A 19,013-nucleotide genomic window follows, 5' to 3' on the forward strand; every position below is an offset into this window, starting at 1 on the left:
ACAGGGGACTATCCAAATAAAGCACCAGCTGCCTTAGCCGGGAGCCTGGGCAGCACCAGCTGCCCATGGAGGTGACCATAGGTCGATGGGTGAAAGGTCAGAAACTATAATTTTTAAATTCTAAAATTTTCTTTCAGTTTTATACCTTCCCTTCTATGATTGTACCGTCCAGTTAACGCACATCTGACCTCTTTAGGAGTAAAAAAGAAAAAGCAATTCTGCTACTTAAAAAATGAATATTTTAATTGATTTTGTGACTACATCAATTTTAAACAGGTCAGAAGGGCTTAAATTTAATTATGAAGTAAGAAAATATGATTTAAACCATGAAAGAACAGTTTTTGACTTGATAATTGGCAGGCGTTGATGTTTCATCCTGACACAAAATGGCACTCTCCATTGCTTAGCTAAAAAAACAAGGCTCCAGCTACAATCTGATCATAGAAGAAAGTATACAAGACATTTACGGAAGTTGAAAGACTTATTTCTACCAAGTACAGTCCTGAAAGACACTGACCTAAGGTCACCCTCCTATACAATATGTGCAGACTGTGGCTTCTGTGTCAAAATTTAGGGACAGATGCTGGTGTTGGTGCAAACTGTGGCTTTTTTGCAGAAAAGTTGCAATCCATACTGTCTATAAAGGACCCTGCATTCTGTTAAAACTAGCTGTGAGTACCCTTATTTTTAATCTGGTGATTCACACAATAATATTTAGTCTAATCTTTTGTTCATGTCCACTTGCCTGCCACTTGCCATTTGGAATCATGTAAAATCTACTGTTTTGCCTTGGACTGCAGCAATGTGAAAGTAGCAAATTAAAGTATTTTGTTAAGCTAGGTTTACAGAGAAACTTCTTTTGTGTTGTTTTTGCTTGGGTTGGTCCCTCCTAGGTTAGAAGACATCAAAGCAAAGCTCTTTTGGTGAAGAAGTGGGTCACAAATTTCTTTTTCCATTTAAAGTGGTGTTCCAAATCTGAAGATACTTTACTTTGATACTTACTTTATTAATAAAGACAATTTAACTCTTTACTATTTACATCTACTGCACTGATGGAAAAACCTACGTTTTTGCTGGCGTGCAGTAGTAAAGGTTAACCATTTTCTAAACCAACCAACAAACAACATAATAAATAATTAATTATCTTTTATCAAGCTAGGCATACTTCGTTTTGATTTTTGCAAACTCTTGCAATGCAACCATTGCAAATTTTCGGTCCATCCGTACTCCATACTGCAGGCTTAAATTATACATGAGGTAATTTAAGTTTATTGAGGATATGCACCTTAATGCCCAAGAGCATAGTTTAGCATGATCTAGTTATTGTGTACCCTTGTACAAGTAATTATAGAAATAGACTAGTTTTAATCACCAATAAAACAGTTTTTCTAGAGATCATTGACATGCAATGTTAGTCTGAAAGCCAGGGTACTGACTCAGAAGAAGATAATCTTCAAATTGTATCTAGTCCTGAAAAACGACTGGATGACGAAGATGATGATGTTCCTGAAGTTCACCTTCAGGTGACTCCTCCAAAAAAAAGCAGGGTTCAGGGCAGAATTCCCAAAAGAAAACATACGAGCAAAAGTTTGTTGACAAGTGGCTTCAGTTAACAATGTGTAAAAATTTGATAGAGAAAAGAGTGTCAAACAAGTCAAAGAAAAAGACTTATGTACCATACTGTAAGTTCTGTTTGAAGTATGTGTATTGTGAGAAATCAGAGTTGACAAAGCATGCCCTGACCAAGCAGCATATAAAAGCAAGCAGTGAAATCGAGACGAAGTCTGGCAGCATTGAAAAACTTCTGACTGTAGGCATTCATTCCAAAGAAATTGAACAGCGGATCTGCATATTTTTGGCAGAACATAATCTGCCCTTACGTCTTGCAGACAGCTTGACTCCTCTCCTCAGAAAATTACGTCCCAAAGACCAGGCCCTGGCAGGGGTCACATAGGGTAAACAGAAAGCTTCAAATATTTTGCGACAGAATTTTTTGTTGGTGCTACAGAACCAGTTAGTCGAGTTGCTCAAAACCACTTTTTTCTCTGTGATAATTGACGAAACCACTGATCGTACTATTGATAAACAGCTAGCTATCATGGTTGTATTTTTTAGCGAGAAAGATCTAAAACTTCATGTCGAAGTATTGGATATGGTTATGTGTAGTGATAGATTGGCTGAGGGCCTGACTAACCGCATCAAGCAAGTCATTGAAGAAAACTCGATTCCCTGGCAAAATATTGTTGGATTTTGTGCAGATACAACTAGCGTCATGTTTTGGAGCCAACAGATCTGCTTCAACCCTTATGAAAGCCATGGTGCCACACATCTTGAATGTGAAATACTCATGCCATCTTATTCACTTATGCTCGTCATATGCATGGTTGTCACTTCCCAAGACACTCGAAGACTTGGCACGAAATATCTATGCCCACTCTTCCAGAAGCGCTTCCAGGCGAGAGATGTTCGCCGAATTTCAGGAGTTCTTCCGATGCGAAGCACACCGAATTCTTGCTCCGGGACAGACCCGTTGGTTATCCCTTCAGGCCTGTGTGAAGAGGCTTATTGAGCAACGGGTTGCTCTTATTCAGTATTTCGTAGAAACCACGTTTGAAGACCCAACTGCAACAAATGACCTTATCTTGTCGAAATTACAAAGCAAGTTGACAAAGCCATACCTTGAATTCATGGACTACTCTCTTGGCCTCTCCAACGAATTAAATACAGTTTTTCAATCCGAAATCCCACTTCTTCACTCCCTGAAGCTTAGTGTCAGCAAACTTGTGAATGATGTTGCGTCTAACTTCATGAAAAAGGACTATATTCGCAGTGTTGGTTCGTTTACTGACCTGGATCCTTACCTTTCAAGTGAGTGCCTGCCTTTAAACTAGACATATGTGGGAATAGCTGCAACCGATTCCATGCAAGAACTCGAAGATGCTCAAGAGCCAAGTGATAACATTGATCTCTTTTACCAGTCGTTTCGAAACTACTATATAGTCCTGATCAAGCAGATTAAAGACCAGTTCAAGTTTGAAGACGAAATTTATGACATTTTGGCTTTAGTTGAACCAAGGAATGCAAGAAATTTGAACTCAAGATGTCTAAGGCCACTATTTGTGAGATTTCTTGTTCTAACAGAAAAGTGTCCCCTCCGGAAAATGGACGTAGAATGGAGGTCACAGGCAATGACTGATGTCACTGAGCTTCATTTGGGAGATGCCCAAGCTGAAGACCTGTCAGTTGAACAATACTGGAAGAAAATACTTGGTCTGATGACTCGTAGTGGGGAAATCAAGTACCCGGAACTGCGGAAGTGCATTTCGCTGATATTCTCGTTACCTTTTAGCAACGTTGCAGCTGAACGTTTATTCAGCCTCCTGAAATTGATCAAAAAAGACATGAGAAATAGTCTCGAAAATGTCACCCTAGTCTCACTGATCCGAGTCAATTACTGGTTAAAAAACGAAGATAAAACTTTATCAACTGTCAGTATACCGAAAGCGCTGTCGCTGGCTTCAAGACGAAGGCAAACGCTACGTGCGATAAAGTGCAGGAGATGACACTTGTTTGATCTTTTTTATGTATTCTCTTTAGTGAAAAGATGTTATCATTATCTGAAGTAAAAGATCTCAGTTTGAAATTTTGTATGTATTCTCGTTAGTGTAAAAGATGTTATATGTTATCATTATCTGAAGTAAAAAGATCTCATATAAATTCTGTAGAAATCTAGGGCAAAATATCCTTTTTTCTAGGGAGAAAAATAGGGAGAAATCAGACCTAAACACGAGGACTTATAGGGAAAGTTGGTATGAAAAATAGGGAAAACTGAAATCGAAAAGTGGAAGCACTGGATACTGGGGCTTGGCAGTCGTTTTCATCTTGAAAGTGAGGCATTTCTTCCAAATACTCCTATAAAGTCGTTATTGCTGACCCAAAGATCTTACAATACTTTTATTATAATAAATTTTCTTACAAGAAAAAAAAAATGTCCCAGTCAGGAACATGCCCAGGAATTTTTTAGGAGTGGGACCCAAAAATGATAAAAAAGGTACTTGTGCATTATACCGACCACACTGTTGTTCTTGATCTGTTTGAAACCAGTTTCTTTGTGTCCGCTCGGAGATAATCAGCTTAGCCTGAGTGACATAAACTACTATGCAGGTATATTTTAATTAAATATTTAATACAAAGAGTTTGTAAGATATCTAATATAATGTGTTCTGGGTGGCGTGGTTTCCATGATTCTCTGTTGTAGTTTCCATAACTTTGTTACTAAAATTTTATATTTTAATCTTATTTAAGTGTATATCATTGTGATTAACATAACTTCACTTCTTGAGCGTAGTCTGTTTAATACACAAGTACCAAAAAAACTATTTGACAATTTTAAAAGAGTTGCCAAGAAACTCATGGAAATTTAGGATTTCGGGGGAGTTGAGTCGCGTCAGAGTCCCTCAACTGCATATTTGCATGGTCCCGATGTACCAGCTATTGTTAATCTAGCTATTGTAATTCAAACGGCGTTGTTCGTCTTTTTTCAACTTGGTATTTATATGCCCTACCTATTAAAATAAACCCCCTCGATCAACTTGTTTAATCCGCGTACAGTGTACTTGCGTACAACAATGAGAAGTATCTAAATCTTCCAAAATGTGATATATCTTTTCATTTTATGCAGTTATAGTTGGAACTTTGAGCTTTTTGACATTTAATTGTGCTTGTTGTATCTCCAAGGGTGGATACAAAGCCCAATACTGTGTAAACAACTATTCATCAATTACAATGAGAAAATCCAAACATCTTTTTAAATCGGTGTTTTTTCCAAGACCACACTGCCTTTTCTATGGCGAAACAATTAACAGTTCCCAATAGGAATAGGTCCTTTATTGGACAGTGAAACAAATATATACAAAAACTCTAAATTTAGTAACTAACAGAGTTACTAAAGTATCAAAATTAAAACAAACTGTATTTATACTGAACAAAATAATAACTTGGGGGTCACAGTGAGTTTCTGGTCCATTGGTTTGGGTTCCTCACTTGTCTTGAGTTCTTTAATATTGTTCAAATTTATGTTGAATTTTTAATAATGGTGGTACAATCTTCTTTTTTCTAATTAAAAATGAAATGTTGCTGAATTTATAGCTGCTGAATTTGTATTTGTTTTTCACTGTCTAATAAAAGGACCTGTCCCTTTTTGGAACTCTTATTTGTTTCGTCCTAGAAAAGGCAGTGTGGTTTTGGAAAAATCACCAACGTCGTCCATATGGCGATTGCAGGCCGATTATAGAATCAGCAACATTTCATTTGCAATTAGAAGAATAGAAGATATAGTACTGATATTTAAAACGAAGAACTGAATTTGCCAAGATTCACGGACGAACAGGTCACCTAAGCCTAATTGGGTGGCTCGCATAGATTCTCAGGCGGACTTCCGTATTTCAGTATTGATGCATGGCGGAAAATTCCCCTGGACTCATGGCGAACGGGGAGACCTATAGTTTTCCAAGTGTTTGGGTAAATGGTACGGGTAAACGGTGGGAGTTAATATGTCTCTCTTGTTGGAGAAATACTTGTATGTTAGCATTTGGAGAGGTAAGCCCGCTTAGACTCTCAGGCCGGTTGAACAAGTTTTGGAATTGGCACATGACTGTTAAGTTGCCTGGAAATGCAGGCAAACAAGTGTCCAAAACCTAATAGGGCCCGTCCGCCTAGAGTGTCAGGCGAGCAACCCTATTTATAAGCCCAGACAATAGTGCTAACAAAAAATTAATTAGATATTGGTTGAACCACAAGTCACCTGAATCTGCAGGCAAACAAGAGAACTAAGTCTAAGAGGGGGCCCGCCCGCCTTGAGTGAGAGACGCAATTAAGCTAAGAGAGTTGCGCAAACAAAAACTCATTGAAAGGTAGTGACCAAACTAATTCCAATGATTCACTTTTAACTTCAGTCCGAAGTAATTTTTAGAGGGGGGAGGGCTCGCATGCAATATTCCTATAAACGTGTGTTCCTAATACAATTTGCTATTAAGATTAATTGAAATAGTACTCGCCGTTCCTGAATCAGCCACAAGTGGCAATTTTTTCTTCGTTTTAATTTTTTTTTAATTTTTGGTTACTATGGGCCGCTTTTCGCTCGTTACTACATTGCAGCTATTGCTGCAAACACTATAAATAAAATCAATAATGATAAAATCGTCGATTTTTTAATAGGTCTTATGAAGATCCAAATCTGTTAAAATGTTTTGTACAGTATTTCTGGTAATTTCGCCAGAGCTCACTGCCCTTATTCTTACAACATATCTTCTGTTTTATCTATGCACAGAAACACCTATTAGGGTGTGAACGTTTTTTCGGTAACCACCATTGAGTTATTGTCCAAAAGAATGGGAAACAGCTTACGGCAATTTCTACCCAAAAATTACAAGCTATGGTATTTTTGCGGTATGCCGTATTATGTGTAGGAGACATTATTTTCAAACATTTCCTTTATAGTAGTGAGCTCATAAACCAGTTTTATAACTTGTAGAATATACTCATATATGCAAAGGGACTACGCACTAGGTCAACATTAACATACGAAGAGTTGATAAATATAAGCAGATGGGATTGCTTATATTTTTCGCGTTATATATTTTTGCCCTTAATAATGGTTGATTGTCTCTATGTTCGGACAGCCTCTAAATTCTCATGCTTCGAAAACTAGAATACCTCTTGGGTTTTGCTTAGTCAACATCGGATAGGCTACCCATCGGATTCTATCCCACCAATCTCAACTAATTAAAATGGGTAATTAAAATTTCAACTAATCTAATTAAAATACTTTAAAAGTTTAACTATCTCTTGTAAGCTTCAGATTAATAAAACGTTAAAAGCACGGAAATGCACGGAGCACGGTTTTTACGAGTTTGCCTAACAAGAACCGGGCCTACAAACCACGCTGCGGGATGACATTGAGGAATAGAAACCTCAGGGAAATTATAACCGAGTAAACTATACAGTCTTGCATTGGATTTTGATCAATAGATGATTCTTCTATTTTTTTTTGTTTTTGTTTTGGGGGGCTTTTTTGGATTGGGGGGCTTTTTTGGACTGAGCTATCTCTTCCTAGCTAATTTGTCAAACATTTCGTGGTAAAGAGCTGTACATAAGGAGTAACTCGGCTCAATAGTAGCCTAAACTCTAAAAAACGGCGCACTATAAATTACGAGCCTGTACAATTTGCCCAATTTTCGAAAAAGGGTAAAAATACCCCTAAAAATTCATGGAATCTTAATGAAAATCCCACCATCAGATTCAGCGTATCCGAGAACTTCATTGTAGAGGTTTCAAGCTCCCATCTCCAAAACTGGTATTTTTTTTTTCGAACCAATATCATTGATGTGTGTTTATTTGTTTGTTTGTTTTTTCCCACAGGGGTATTCTTATTGAACCAATGACCGGAGTAAGAAGTAACTCGGCTCAATAGTAGTTTAAACTCGAAAAAACGGCTCACTATAAGCTACGAACCTGATAAAATTTGTCTGATTTTCAAAAAAGGGTGGAAACACCCCTAAAAATTCAAGGAATCTGAATGAAAATGGATTCGCGTACTGGATTTGCTCTCTTTGGGGGAGTTGGGGGAAGGGTTCAGTGATTTGGCGAGTTTGGTGCTTCCGGACGTGCTAGGACGATGAAAATTGGTAGGCGTGTCAGGGAGCTGCACAAATTGACTTAATAAAGTCGTTTTCACCGATTCGACCATCTGGGGGGCTGAAGAGAGAGGAAAAATTCGAAAAATTGAGGTGTTTTTAACTTACGACTGGGTGATCGAATCTAAATGAATTTTGATATTTAAAAGGACCTTGTGACTCAGAGCTCTTATTTTAAATCCCGACCGGCATTAAGCCTCTGATTTTCATTGTAAATCATTCTATTGATTCTTAGAATTTTGCTAGAGCTCATACCATATTAGCTCTTGGCTCTTCCGACCTCGTCATAAGTGCCATATGAGCTCTTAGTTCTTGTTTTTAAGTAGTATACAGACTTTTTTCAGGGGGAGATTTGTTGCGGGAGTTGCTTTCCACAGGGAGGGTTATGTACTGGCGGTTATTTCAGCAGAGGGGAGATTTCTAGCATGCTTTGAAAAACGATCAGGAATCGAAATCTTTTTCAAATGAAGGCATGACGAGGATAATTTTTCAGGCGGAATAATCCGTAAGAAATTTTTATGGAGAGAATTTCCAGCGAGAATAGAATTTCTCTGAAGGAATTTTTTGTGGGTATATTGCTTGGGAGGCTATCTCCGTGGATATTTTTTTTTTTTTTTGGGGGGGGGGCTGAATTATTCACGGTGGGAGAGCCGAGTTTCCCTGTATTATTGGAAAACCGATCAGAAAATATATAAAAACAAGTTTTTCAACTGGAAGTAAGGAGCAATATTAAAACTTAAACAAACAGAAATTATTTCGTATGTGAGGGGGTTTGTTCCCACCTGAAAACCTTGCTCTTTGCGCTAAAGTTTGACTCTTTGTCGCAATTCTTTCAGAACGACTCCTGAAACACAAGGACCGTTTAATTAGAACAAGTTACCTTTTTTAAGTACTGAAAAACTTTAGCGTTAAGAGTGAGGTATCGAGGAGGGGGCAAACCCCCTCATATACTAAATAATTTCTGTTTGTCTTAAGTTTCAATGTTACTTCTTACTTTCAGTTGAAAAAAAAAACTACTATTTTAAAATTTAATCTACTATAGGTTGCCTCCCCACTGCAGTATCATATATGTAGGCATGAACACACAATGAGTCAGAAGTAATGGGTCTGAGGCTGATATTAGGAGACTGACTTGTGGTGATGAAAGAGCATCACCATTTGGGGAATCCTGGGATGGCACAAAGCCCCATTTAAATGGAGTTTCCAAGGACTTCTTGTCGTCCGGTTCTAAGACGGTTCAAGCAATTGGTGTGGAATTGAGAAGAAGTAGCCTATTAGTCCTTGACCTGCACTGATGTGACCCATTGCTTTCCTTGAGGTTATAACATTTTTGATGGAGTAAGCAGGGGTAAATCCAGGTGGACCCCCAAGGATTTTGCTGGTGCCTTCATTCCTTTTTTCTTTTTCTTACCCTCTTTTAAAATAAGATTGTCAAATTGGTCAAATATTGGCGCCTTCGTCAAGTTCTTCCCCTCAGATTCTGCTCTAGATTCACATCTGGGTGTAAATAGCACAAAAATTGGGACTTGCAACGTTATAACATTAAAACCAGCTATCGTATTGAAATTTTAAACGACGAATTCAGACGTTTTGAACTGGACTTGTTAGGAGTTTCAGAAACTCATCTAACCCAGGGCTAGAAAATATCAAGATTTTACTTATTCAGGTAGGAAGGATTGGATACATAGGCAGGGAGCATAGGCCTGGAGATACAAAGGCCTTATCAGCTTTAGATTTACCATTTGAGGTTGGCTTTAGATGGTAAGTTTCTTACTAAACAGTATTTTTTGGAATGGATTCTTAGACTTTCGGTTACTATGGGTTGTTATTTGCTCTCTACTAGCTTGTACCAATCGCTGCAACCAAGATAAATCGTCAACTGATAATGACGTAAATTCTGCAGTGACCACCAAGGTTGCTGATCAAGCTTCAGTAGATGATGACCTTATTAAGTAACAAAAGAGAATGTGCCACAGGAAAAGCTATTTTCTACTATTTTGTGCCACTAACCATCGATTTTTTCCCAAAGAGGGTCAAAGTTTGAGCCCCCATTTAAACATTGAGATATCATCTTTTGCATGGTTTGCATTCATCTCCTTCTTATTTCTAATTATTTTTTTCTGCCAAGACTAGTAGGCTATCGCCCGACTGCAAAAAAAAAATGTTTAATGCCACTACTACTACTACTACTAAAAACTCACCGCACCACTAAGCACCTGAGGTCAACACCCCAACGCACGCTCCTCCTTCATCCCAATATTTTTAAAGCCCCCCTCTTCACACCCTCCCAGGAAGTTCCTATTTCCTTTAAATATTTCCTTACGACATCCTCCCACCCTAACTGAGGACGACCTGCTTTCCATTTAGATCTAGACGGTTGGCCAAAAAGAAAAATCTTTGGCAGTCTGCCATCCTTATCGGCAGAACGCTCCCTGATCATTTCAACCTTTATATCATTATGGCCCTAGAAAGCAGGATTGAACCACACTTTTCGTGTGGTTTAATGACTCATTTAAAAGCTAACCCCTCTTCACAGAGAGTCTTAATGCGTTTGAAAAACAATTTTGAAGGAAAAAAAACTAAAGAAGAAGTCATTTATTTATTGTTGTTTTTCGTGAAAACAATTGAAGTTTTTATCTGCAAATTCTCAAAGATACTGGTTAAAATACAACAAACCCCATGGAATCCATAGTTGTGTGGCAATGTTGCACGTACCTTGAGGGAAATTTTAAGGGGGAAAATCTATATTTAATATCTAATTTTAAAACAAATAATAACTTCTTTAGAAAATACAACAAAATCTTTGTTACGGTATAAAGAAATATGTTGAAACTTCAAACAGACAAAAAATTATTGCTTCGTAGATTTCATAAGATGCCTGTATATCTGCTAAATTAACTTAAATAAATCGACTCTTGATATCTTCGAATATCTGCAGAATTTTAAAAACTACTGCTCTACTAAAAACTGAGCTTGCTTTAATTTCTTAGAGAATTATAATTGTACAGTAAAAGTTATTAATATCATGGTTGGTGAAAGACTATTGGGGGACTCGTAGATCATAGGCTACTCCCAGAATTTTCTGATCCTAAAAGAAGATCCTTTTTTTTAATCCGGTATCCAATCTTCGATAAAGCACTAGTGTTTGGAATTCTACAGATATTGGAAAAGGCTGCGAGTCAATTTAATTATGCTAGTTTTGTAGACATATTTTGTGTACTATGCAAATCATGATTTTTGTTCGTTTTAAGTTTCAACTTTGATTAAGAAATTTCTTTTTAATTAATAAGGCAAAGATACGTGTCTTCTTTTCGACATTGCGATATTACTCAAAATCCTAGAGACGAACGATTTGGGGTTCATTGAAGACACCAGGCGAATTCAGTTTCGGACAAGTTCTTTAAAGACGGTAAATTTATAATTCTTTAAAATCGTCTGACAGCCAAAGGAAAAGAATATTAAATCAGAAACCTACCAATAAGGCAGCAATTCGAAAGACGGGATTGCAAGTATAAATAATTTCGATTCATTTGGTTCAGTTGGCTTAGCAATTGGCAGAAGTTGACTCACTTGTGATTAGTCTTGACGGCAAAGTTAAGTAATTGCACAATTTTTTTTTTTTTTTTTTTTTTTTTTTTTTTTTTTTTTTTTTTTTTTTTTTTTTAGTTCCCTCTTTCGTTTTGAGGGCAGCGCATTTTGCGTAATAATTATCATTTCTTTCGCTATTATCAGGTTCATCTTACTGTCTCGTTTTAAAATATTTTATTTTCATCGAATTTTTTTTCTTAATTGTTGCAAGCAGTTAGTGCAAGAAGAATTGTTTTGGGGAAGTAAGTCCATGCGCCTGGTTTCTCCCTAAATATTCAGGTGTTCATTTTTGTAATGTCTTTAACTGGTGTATGCTATTTGACGAATATGCCGACCCCTGCAGCGAATTCCAGCATATTTAGGGCATATGTCTAAAAAAAAAATTCAGAAGGGTGGACCTTCGCGATAGCAGAAAATAATTGAATTGTTAACAATATGATAAGAAATGTAATCCCGGGCAAGGACAGTACCCTTCTTATCTAGCTACAGTGAGAATAAAATTCTCACTTAATTCTTATCAGAGAACCAAATTTAATCTATTTTTACGGTGAATTTCAGCTTAGTTGAATTCCAACCTCACTCTCTCCCTAATACCTCGATATAGGCCTTGTTTAAACACTAAGTTTTCTGATTTTGTTGTCTTATTTTCAAATCGCCATTACGAACCAGCTATTGATGCAAAATCAGTACAAGGAAGAACAACAAGAGCTAAGAGCTCATATGGCACTTGTGACGAGGCGAGAAGAGCTAAGAGCCAAGAGATCATATGGTATGAGCTCTAACAAAATTCTATGAATCAATAGATTGATTTAAAAAGGAAATTAAGAGGCTTAATGCCGGTCAGGATTTAAAATAAGAGCTCTGAGTCACGATGTCCTTCTAAATATCAAAATTCATTAAGATCCGATCACCCACTCGTAAGTTATAAATACCTAATTTTTCTAATTTTTCCTCTCCCTTTAGCCCAAGATGGTCGTATCTGGGAAAACGACTTTATCAAGTCAAATTGTGCAGCTCCCTGACACGCCTACCAATTTTCATCGTCCTAGCACGTCCAGAAGCACCAAACTCGCCAAATCACTGAACCCCTCCCCCCAACTCCCCCAAAGAGAGCGAATCCAGTACGATTCTGTCAATCACGTATCAAGGACATTTATTTATTCTATCCACCAAGCTTCATCCCAATTCCTCCACTCCAAGTGTTTTTCCAAGATTTCCCCCTCCAACTCCCCCCAATGTCAAAAGATCTGGTCGGGATTTGAAATAATAGCTCTGAAACATGAATTCCTTCTAAAAATCAAATTTCATTAAGATCTGATCATCTATTCGTAAGATAAAAATACCCCAATTTTAAGTTTTCCGAGAATTCAGGTTTCCCCCTCCAACTCCCCCCAATGCCACAGGATCCGGTCGGAATTTAAAATTAGAACTTTAAAACACAAGATCCTTCTAAATATCAAATTTCATTAAGAACTGGTCACTCTTTCGTAAGTTACAAATACCTCAATTTTCAGAATTACCCCCCCCCCTCCTAATTCCACCAAAGAGAGCAGATCCGGTCCTGTTATGTCAGTCACGTATCTTAGACAGGTTTCTGTTCTTCCCATCCAGTTTCATCCTGATCTCATCGCTTTAAGTATTTTCTAAGGTTTCCGGTCCCCCCAACTGCCTCCCTCTAATTACGCTTGATCCGGTTGAGATTTAAAATAAGAGATCTGAGTTACGAGGTCATTCTAAATATGAAGTTTCATAAAGATCCGATCACTCCTTCGTAAGTTAAAAATACGTCATTTTTTCTTATTTTCCAGAATTAACCCCCCCCCCCAATAGAGTGGATCCGTTCCAATTATGTAAATCACGTATGTAAGACTTTTACTTATTTTTACCTCCAAGTTTCATCCTGATCCCTCCAATCTAAGCGTTTTTCATGATTTTAGGCTCCCCCCCCAGACTTCCCCCAATGTCACCAGATCCGGTCAGGATTTAAGATAAGAGTTCTGAGACACGATATCCTTCGAGATATCAAATTTCATTGAGATCCGATCACCCGTTCGTAAGTTAAAAATACCTCATTTTTTCTAATTTTTCAGAATTAACCCCTCTCCCAACTACCCCAAAGAGAGCGGATCCATTCCTGTTATGTCAATCATGTATCTAGGACCCGTGGTTATTTTTCCCACCAAGTTTCATCCCGATCCCTCCACTCTAAGCGTTTTCCTAGTTTTAGGTTTCCCCCTCCCAACTCCCCCCCAATGTCACCAGATCCGGTTGGGTTTAAAATAAGAGCTCTGAGCCACGATATCCTTCTAAATATCAAATTTCATTGAGATCCGATCACCCGTTCGTAAGTTAAAAATACCTTTTTTTTTCTAATTTTTCAGAAATACCCCCCCCCCCCCCCAAACTACCGCAAAGAGAGTGGATCCGTTCCGTTTATGTCAATCATCTATCTAGGACTTGTGTTTATTTTTCCCACCAAGTTTCATCCCGATCCCTCCACTCTAAGTGTTTTCCAAGTTTCAGGATTTCCCCTCCCAACTCCCCCCCCCAATGTCACCAGATCCTGTCAGAATTTAAAATAAGAGCTCTAAGACACGATATCCTTCTAAACATCAAATTTCATTGAGATCTGATCACCCGTTCGTAAGTTAAAAATACCTCATCTTTTCTAATTTTTCAGAATTTTTCAGAATTTGCGATTGCTATATGTCACTTGGTTAATACCAAGTGCCATAAAAACCAAGATAACTGGCAAACTTACATCCCTAGGGCAAAATGGCTTTTAATTTTCGTTCGAATGGACCTTCTCCCGATTTTGTAGGACCTCTGGCTCGATTGATCCCTAGGAAAACAACTAAATAACAAGCAAATAAACATGCATTCGTGATCGTTCTCCTCAGGACAAATGTAAAATTTCACTTCTTCGTAAATAGAGACTAGAATACCCTGCAATACAGATATCTTGTGTGTTGAATTTTATAGTCTAATTTTTATCACCTTCCAGGTTGTTTTTCGCTTTTTTTCGAAACTCTGGGAAATCTTCCCAGGCTCCTAAGTTTTGATAGGTAGCTTCAAATTTAATTAATTAAGTTTTAAATTTAATTAATGCTACCGTGATCACCATAAAAAGCGAATTCTTTCGATGCACTTTCCAACTTTCAGACAAGAGGATGCACTGGGGCAAAAATGGACATATTTTGAAAAATCTAGAACATATTTGATTTACCAGGGACACTTTATCGAAAACGACCAGGATTGCTCCTTTACGTGTTTGTCCTTTAATTTAAAAAACTAACCTCATAGTTAACATCAGAGGGGGATGTGGCATTTGAAGCGCAATATTCTATATGATCCACATAATCAGAAACATAGCCAGTACTGAGGTTGTTCTTAATATCTGTGAATTCCTTATTTCTTTGAAACCGTTTCAGAGGACTTTGTACAGGACATATATCAAAATTCGGTGGCATTTGTTTAAAGCAAATATCCTCAATCCTTGTTCCATTGTTGCCAATAAATTGTTAAATTTGCTTTTGTAAACGAAGAACCTCAAGAAAAAATTCTTTTCTGAAAGTGCGTCCATACCATTTGACTTTTCCATCGTCTGTGGCCCGATTGAATGGTTTTAAATCATTAGTAGTGACGTTAAGCTGTTCAATTCTAAAGAAAGGTGATTCTTTGCCAAAAATTCTCGCCAAAATAATCTTTTTCCTGACGAGAACTGCTTTGTAGTAATGCCCAAAACTCATCTGGATCGACAATAACATTCAGATTCGCCATAAAATAAACCCAGTGAAAATAATGCACCGGTAAACAGAACAAGCAAAGCATGTTGGGCACAAACTCATCCCTCGTTGCCAAAAGCAGATTGAAAACGCCTTTCAAAAACAGATCCCAGTTTATCTCCACTGTCCATTCTATCGTCATCAGTGAAACTCAATTGAGCAGCAAGTACAGGGTTAACCCTTTCGAGGAGCTCTATCACACCAGCTTGACCATTCCAGGACTTCGATTCATCATCCATCACGCCAGAATGTCAAGTTCCAATTACAGGAAGTCGGCCGACACTGTCGCGCTGTGGCACTCCACTATGTCCGGTTACATCCTTGTTTCTTGTATAAAGAAGGTAATAACTAACCACAGTAAAAGTAGTGCAGAAACAAATTGAAATCATGACAACCAGAGAGTAGACATCGTTATAGCCTGCAATAGCCCAAGAAATGAGAGTGGAGGGTCGTGGTGGAAGAACGGGACATGACAGTTCGCAGTCGACAAAGGAAAAAATTGAACTGCTTTATCTAATAGCTTGGCTAAATGGTATTAATTAATGAATAAATGCTCTCATATTCTCTGGTACAGCAGCAGACTCTTTAAAAGAATGATACCAGATACGAAAGGTGTGAATCCCGGAGTGACTGGGTTATCCACCGACATTCCAAGAGCATTCATAAGCCTGTAAGAGTTGCTGAGATTAGCCCAGGGGGTGTACATCATGTAAACTGCTTGTACTTGGGTTTATTACATCTTTACATGAATCGAACATCCCCACTATATAGTCATCGGAAACATAGTAGTCAATGTTTTTGAAAAGAGTTTTATTTTTTGTTTCTTGTGCTGGAGGTACCAATTCTCCTTGAATTTCCCCTTGAATGTTCTGGGTCACAGGACATGTAGCACCAGTTGAGTTTCATATTTCTGAAGCTGGTGGGGCAGCGACCAACCAACTATCCTGATATTTCTATTTTAGAAGTCATCAAGTCGATTTGATGGGCTGAACAGCAGGTACGGATATTTGTTTAGTCTGAGCCTTTAGCTTTTTGATTCAGTCTGAATAAGGCTCTGGACAAACTTGCGACACCATTTTAACAGCTTCTTCTTTTTTTAACGGAATTCCATATTCGTCATACTTCACATTCTACCTGTCATCATGAACATTATACCCAATGCAATGACCGTCTCCTTATTTTACCGTAATGTCCATCACGGGATGATAGAAGGGATCAATGGTTTCTCCTCATTTTTCCATAGTCTCCATAATCTTGCTGGACGGCGTTGTGCTCATAATCGCAATGAGGATTATAATTAGGATCTTGAATTTCTATAACACCATCATTAAGAATCTTGTTTAGGTGATCATCAACATTGTCAGTGTCGTCAGCATCAAGTTGGTGAGACTCGTCAAGCCTTTGTAAAGATGACGAAGGTAAGATTGTGGTCCTGATTTCTTGGTCGGGTTCTAATTTGTTAAATGGTGATACGGACGGAAGATGTGCTTGATTCTATTCTCCGTAAACAGCAAAATATCAAAGGCAGAATAATATCACAAAAAATATAAAATCTTTCATTTTTGTACCCAATATTTCTCTACTAATTAACATAAAACACTGACTAATCTAAGGTTTGACACTAGCCCACTCATAACAGGTGCTATCATACGTGAATCATAATCGGTTCCCTAGCGAAGGAACAGCTAGATTTCTATGCAATTATTAAAAATTAAAATATTCCCGAGGTTAAGTGACAAAAGTTAATTTCTCAGACTTGGCAATAATTTTATAAGATGGCTAAAAATGATAATACCTATTAACACTGACAATTATAATAAGTTCCTGACAAACTATGAGGTAAAGCTGCTTTCGGTCAGGGGGGGTGCCCCTTAGAGACATCGTAAACCCACGAGGGCATAAAGTGCCAAAACTTTAAGGTATATTTAAGATAAAATATATTTAACCCTTTTCTGCTCATTCCCTCTAGTTAAAATTCGAGGTCTGAATGTCCATTTCCTCAAATGATTGTTCTTCTTTTTCTTCTTACACGCCATTGACATGTTGTTTTTCGAGATTTTGTTCTTTCAAATTGAGTTACATTACAGTGAAATGAGACAAACATGCATGGATGACCATCAGACCCCTCCCCACCTCCTCCCAAAAATCGATTTGTACTTGATTCACAACCTCTGAAGCTGATCATGTGATTTGCCTACCTTTGTGTTGACTAGCATTTGGCCCTCCCACCTACTGAAATGAATACCTGTGGACAGGGCTGGGTCTAGCACCAAATCCCCTTTTTTTTAGCAACATCACTCGACTCAGGACGAATTTTGGTGACAGAAGTATTGTTGACAAATTTTAACAAAGCTTTTTGAAACAATAATTGTTAACAGAAAGTTCAAAGTGGCGAAGTGCAGTCAAACAGTTCGTGGTAACGAACTGTAAGAAAGGAGCTTTCCAGATCAATAGCAACCGAAACTCTAAAAAACAGAATTTTGATACCAGTAAAAATATCCAAAGAGTCGAATTTATATGCTGATTTCAAATATATAAATTTCATTATGTTTAGTCTTACCCATGAAAGGTTACGAGCCTGAGAAACTTCGCCAGATTTTCGAAAAAGGGGGAAACGCCCCCTAAAACTCAATTGATCAAAATGAAAATCACATATCAGATTCAGCGTATCAGAGAACCCTACTATATAGGTTTCAAGCTCCCATCTGCAAAAATGTAGAATTTTCTATTTTTTTCCCAGAAGAAAGATCATGGATGCGTGTTTATTTGTTGTTTTTTTTTCCAGGGGTGATCGTATCGACCCAGTGGTCATATAATATAGGAAGAGGACTAGTTCGACCGAAAATTAAAGTTCTAGTGCCCTTTTTAAGTGACAGAAAAAATCGGAGGCCAACTAGGCCCCCTCCCTGCCCTTTTTTCCAAAATCGTCCGATCAAAATTTTGAGATTTTGGTCATCATCATTGAAAGGACCAATAAATATGCCTTTGGGTATAACAAACCCCCCACATCCCCAGGGGAAAGGTCTTTAAGTTATAAGATTTTATAAGATTTGTCCGTTCTTTATGCACAGTATTTGTAGCATATTTTTGGGTAAGGGGGGGGGGCTATTTTGTTGGTTCTTTCCACGGGGGAGTTTTCCTTGGGGAGGGAAGTATCCAGGGAGTGAACTTGTCAGGGGAAACTATACACTGGGGGAATTTTCCAGAATTCTTATACGAAATTCTTTTGATATGTCTTGCTTTCTCTTTTCCAGCTCAATTTTACATGCGGAGTTGTCCGGTAATTGTCCGCGATAAATTGTCACCGGGTTTGAATTAGGACTGAATTGTTTACCGGGATTAAGAATACTCCCATAAAAAATTGTTATATTTTTATAATAAAAATGCTGATTTCGGATTTTTATGCTGATTTCAAATATATAAATTTCATTAAGTTTAGTATTAGGCCTACTCATCAAAGGTTGCGAACCTGATAATATTTGCCGTATTTTCAAAAAAAGGGGGGAAAGTCCCCTAAAACTCAAGTAATTTTAATGAAAACCACACCATCAGATTCAGCGTATCAGAGAACAACCCTCCTCCCTAAGGACCACACACAGGTTTCACGCTCCTATCTAGTAAAAATGCGGAATTTAGTATTTTTTGCCAGAAGAAAGATCACGGATGCGTGTTTGTTGGTTTTTTGTTGTTTTTTGTTGTTTTGAAGTGTGATCGTACCGATCCAGCGGTCCCAGCATATCAAGAGAGGGCTCATGTGAACAAAAATTAAAAGTTCTATTGCCCTTTTTAAGTGACCGAAAAAATTGGAGGGCAGCTAGGCCTCTGCCCCAACCCTTTTTCCCAAAATCGCCCGATAAAAGTTTTAAAATAGCCATTTTGTTCATCATAGTTGAAAGGCACAATAACTATGCATTTGGGTAAAACATGGTCCCATCCCCCGTAGCTC

General features: G+C 37.8%; 1 long non-coding RNA gene across 1 annotated transcript in view; it reads left to right on the top strand.

Moving 5' to 3' along the window:
• Positions 1-18,167, top strand: part of LOC136034146 (uncharacterized) — a 44,075-nt gene extending 25,908 nt beyond the window's left edge. The window contains exons 2-3 of the long non-coding RNA XR_010619125.1: positions 10,985-11,103; positions 17,853-18,167. This is a non-coding gene — a long non-coding RNA (uncharacterized LOC136034146). The remainder of the gene's footprint in view (positions 1-10,984; positions 11,104-17,852) is intronic.
• Positions 18,168-19,013: the final 846 nt, after the last annotated feature.

Source organism: Artemia franciscana, chromosome 12 (genome assembly GCF_032884065.1).
Source record: "Artemia franciscana chromosome 12, ASM3288406v1, whole genome shotgun sequence".
NCBI classification, from domain to species: Eukaryota; Metazoa; Arthropoda; class Branchiopoda; order Anostraca; family Artemiidae; genus Artemia; species Artemia franciscana.